The sequence below is a fragment of the Macrobrachium rosenbergii genome, chromosome 47 (assembly GCF_040412425.1).
Source record: "Macrobrachium rosenbergii isolate ZJJX-2024 chromosome 47, ASM4041242v1, whole genome shotgun sequence".
In the NCBI taxonomy this organism is placed as follows: Eukaryota; Metazoa; Arthropoda; class Malacostraca; order Decapoda; family Palaemonidae; genus Macrobrachium; species Macrobrachium rosenbergii.
The window spans coordinates 33,068,124-33,073,031 of record NC_089787.1 but is presented as its reverse complement, the minus strand read 5'-3'; the positions used below and the strand labels follow the sequence as shown (position 1 = coordinate 33,073,031).

Sequence of the window (4,908 nt, the reverse complement as noted above, 5' to 3'; positions counted from 1 at the left end):
TTGATTGTAATACTAGAAATTATTTTTATGTGTATTGTAATTTTTGAGTTCTTTTATTACTTATTTATTACAAATAGGCTAATCTCCAGATTCTTATGTAATTTTTATTTACCTGTCATTTTTATATGTGAATATCAGATAGTTTTTCCGTAGGGAAAATTTACTTATTACTGATGCTGCCATTATTTTTATTTTTCAGAAGAGTTAATAATTTGTCTCCTTTTTCCATGCTTCACGTGGGTCATCTCTGTAGGTAAGTACAGAATTAATTCTATTCTTGTTTACTTCATTTTTTTTTTTAATTTCCGTTGGCTATTCATGAGGCAGATAGACTGGAGTCATCTGCATCTCTTCCCACCTGGATTAGGACCCGCCAGAATAAATAAACTACTTAGTACGTAATTCACTGCTTAGTCAACAGGAGCACAATGGGGTTTAAAGGGAATTACTGTATCTGGAGAGCTATAGCTACAGAGGGAGCGTCCTAACCACTGCAGTACTAGGACCCATTTATATTTATGAACTCTTTTTTTGACTATACAACGTTTTCGCTTTCTGTAAAAGCAAACTGTTGTGCCGGCTTTGTCTGTCCGTCCGCACTTTTTCTGTCCGCCCTCAGATCTTAAAAACTACTGAGGCTAGAGGGCTGCAAATTGGTATGTTGATCATCCACCCTCCAATCATCAAACATACCAAATTGCAGCCCCTCTAGCCTCAGTAGTTTTTATTTTATTTAATGTGAAAGTTAGCCATAATCGTGCTTCTGGCAATGATATAGGATAGGCCACCATCGGGTAGTGGTTAAAGTTTCATGGGTCGCGGGTCATACAGCATTATATCGAGACCACCGAAAGATAAATCTGTTTTCGGTGGCCTTGATTAGACGCCGTAGCAGCTGTACAGAAAACTCGATTGCACCGAAGAAACTTCGTCGCATTTTTTACTTGTTTCTTTTTTTAAATTGGTTGGCGCCAGCAATATATAGCCTTGCGGTTTCTCAACCAGTCTGTGGGTTGGAGGTTGCTCTCTCTCTCTCTCTCTCTCTCTCTCTCTCTCTCTCTCTCTCTCTCTTCGTATGGCTCTTTTCGCATGTGTGTGTGCGTGTGTTGGCTCTTTTATATATTATAGATTCCGAAACAACAAACTTTGATGTAAAATCAAATGAATGTTTAGTCATATTGGGCGTATGTTAAGACAATATCAAGGTATGAGCTTGTTACTGACATCGAAAATATTCTTAAAAGAAAAGAGTTTGTCTTGGCAACCCACAATTCCGAAGAGATTGTATCGTGAGCATTGTGAGTGTTTATGTATTTTTAGCTGGTAGTCTGAGAAATACAATTATTTCAGTTTTGTGTATCCTTTTAGATAATCATGTTTGTACTCTTGCCGTCATCCTTATCTAGTTTTATAATGCCTTAACCTTGACCTTAATGATTATTAACTTTTAGAAATTAATAATCCTTTTAAAGTGCATTAAACACTATTTTTGAAAACGGAAGGTAGTTTCCTTATAGTCAGAAAGGAACATGAATTAACATAACCAAATCACATTATTCTCTTTTTGGAATACGTAATAAAACACGGAAAAAATATTTTTAGCTTTTGCACTTCAACAAGTGTCACTAAAGGAACAAGCCGAGCCGAGCACTCTCGATGAGGTCGAAAACTCCGTCAGATCCCATGGCAAACCATTCCTTCCACCACCCATGAGGTGATTTCTCATTAGTCCCAAGCAGAAACCTCATCAAACCTTGATTATGATATCAAACTCACGCACGACTGAGCGTGTGCGGGGGAACCATCCAGTAGGCTCCTGCACTTAAAGTCACTGAAGCCCCAGTGGGGAAGCACGACGGGTGGTCCTGTTAATCATCCTGTAGGCGTGTAGGGGTGGAATTTCATTTTCATTTCGCTTCCTGGAAAAGTCGAGATTGATAGACACAACAGTAAGAGCTTGTACTTTATGCAAAATTGCCGGAAATGTTCATTTTTTTCTGTTAACCAGTCAACAAATCTAGGGCTACTGCAAAATAAGTTAGGTCCTGCAAGGTGGCAGTCCAAGAATTAGTAACGTTTTCCAGTCGTGTATTTGCAAAGTAGTAATAATTTCTCTTACGTGTTCTTGATAACTCATATATGATGAGCTGCATTCTTTTCGGGATATTTTGCTGACTAGCAATAATATCTCGGATATTGTGATGTAAAGAATGCGTGTCTCAAGTTGCAAGAGCGAGGTTCGTTCTGAAAATATGCTTTTTTTTCCATTTTTCACCGTCTTAATAATAGCTTGTTATTCAGTAGCCCCTGTTATATTTAGGCATTTAATTCACATAATATATGTAATTATTCAAAATTTCTTCTTAATTGAAAAGGTATTTTCTGTATTTTTATGTGATGTGAAAGGAGAAATGTTAGGGCGTTGGTTTACCATTGGAGCAGTCATTAACAGATAACAGGAAACTATTTCTTTACTAAAGACTCGCCAATAAAGTGTAATTATTTTAACTTTTTTAACACTGTTGATGAAATTGAGATCGTCGGTGCCTCAATCTCAATGCTAGTGCACGGTGCAAAAATAAAGTTAAATCTTGTTGTTTCGTGTATTGTGTTTTAGTTAATTGCTTTTCTTACTGTTTGCTGGAAATTTAATGAAATTCGCAAAAAAAGTTTCCTCGCGTGATTTTAACGATTAATTCCGTGGCCTTTGTGTATAGATACCTTTTACTGACGCGCTTTTTTCTTTTGATGCTTCATGGAAGAATTGTTGATCAAGTTCTTCTCCTTTATGGCTTTCGTTTTAAAGATATTGCAGCTTTAAAGTTGCTTAATTATCCAATTGATATCCGCTGTTTTTTTTTCGATGCGGTGGGATCCATAACTCAGAATTCGGTAAAGGAAAATAAATTTCCTTTACTGACTAATATTGATCCCTTAGTAGAAAAATAAAAAAGTAGACACTTGCGAGAGAGAGAAAGCCGTTTATTTCAAGTGGTGAAGCTTTAATTTTCTGCGTTCATCGTAAATAATTAAAGAGGGGATAACTTCTGAGAGAAGTTTATTTGCTAAGAAAATGATCAGTTCAGTTATTCCTTTTGTAACTGGGATTAGTTATTCATAATATTCTGTCCCCACTTTTTCTGTCCGCTCTCAGATCTTAAAAACTACTAAGTCTAGAGGGCTGCAAATTGATATGTTGATCATCCACCCTCCAGTCATCAAACTTACTAAATTGCTGTCCTCTAGCCTCAGTAGTTTTTATTTTATTTAAGGCTAAAACTAGCCATATTCGTGCGCATGGCAACGATATGGGATAGGCCACCACTGGGCAGTGGTTAAAGTTTTATGGGCCGCTGCTCATAACCATTATACCGAGACCACCGAAAGATGGATCTGTTTTCGGTGGTCTTGATTGTACGATGTACAGAAAACTCGATTGCCCCGAAGAAACTTTGTCGCATTTTTTACTTGTTTATTTTATTGGCAAAGCATGTAGAATCATTATTAATATATTGCAGTTAAGGTAGGATTCTCACTGATCTCTGTTATAGGCCAAGTGATGTTGGTGTCTTCAAATACAAACTCCTCTTGGTAGCAAGGTCAAGTTATATTGAGAAAACGAAAGATAAGCCCACAAAGGGGTTCTTTATCGATCAGTTCCTTCTTCAGATAAGCTTCACAATGAAATTTAGAATGAAAAATGGTTCACGAACAACGGAATAGTTTTATAGCAACTTAACAATAGCCAGATTACTAATGACCTGACAGATATATATCTGCTGTTATTGATTTGGTCATTATGCTTTGTGGAAAGTATAATGAAGCTTATGATAATTTTAAACAAATGTATGAAAGGGTAGGTCAATATAAGTAATATATTTATAATAATTATATCCTCCTTGGTGATAAAAACATTACCAAGATGAATGAGAAAATTAAATTTGTATTAGAGAGAGAGACTGAAGTTTGTTACCGGCGAATTGCAACGATGTATATAAAGGAAATGATCAGAGATAACTTCACTTCTGAAAGACTTGTTTGACTGAAGAGTAGATGATAAGAGACAAAGAAAAAGGGAACGTTATAGGATCGTTAATTCTTGAATGATAGTTCTGCAGTATATGAAAAGGGAGTTAATAGGAACATGATCATAAAATATCCAGTTACCCGATATGATTATAGACAGCCATGAAATTATGTTAAGTGTGATGATTTCACACGAATATCAACGCACATACCCGCTATATATTTATATATATATATATATATATATATATATATATATATATATATATATATATATATATATATATATATATATATATATATATATACATATATATATATATATGTGTATAGTATATATATATAATGATATATATACTGTATATATACATGTATATAATATATATGTATGTGTGTATGTGTATCAGAGGATTAGAACAGAACAAAGAGCATGGGGCTGTCTTCATAGGAAATAATAGCTCACTAAGTAACCAGCCTCCTTGTGTGAGAACTACCACAGGCAAATCAACAATAAGTAAAACACATGCTGGCTAGATACCACTAACTTCCATCTATCAGTGTTTTAGTCTGATCCATTAATCTCGCCTTTGAGAATGAAGATTGAGGGGAAGGTATATGGGATTCTAAAGAGGAATGAGATTTGAAGGAAACCTGACATTCCAGCTCAGTAGACAGAGAGGAGAAATTGCACTAAGTCTTGTGCTTACTACGTGGTCTGGAGCCTCCAATGACTGTCACTGCATAATTCATTCCGCCAAGAGAGAGAGATGGAAAGAATGTCTTGAATTTGGACTCAAACAATTTTAAGATATATTGAACTTCATTAAAATCAGTTATATACAGTTTAAACTGCGCCTCCGTTAAGAGGGGTTTTCTTTCAAG

General features: G+C 35.5%; 1 protein-coding gene across 1 annotated transcript in view; it reads left to right on the top strand.

Annotated features, from left to right (window-relative positions):
- Positions 1 to 203: 203 nt before the first annotated feature.
- Positions 204 to 4,908, top strand: part of LOC136830967 (tachykinin-like peptides receptor 99D) — a 247,267-nt gene continuing 242,562 nt past the window's right edge. The window contains exon 1 of the mRNA XM_067090924.1: positions 204 to 253. The gene's annotated coding sequence lies outside the window, so the exon portion shown is untranslated. The remainder of the gene's footprint in view (positions 254 to 4,908) is intronic.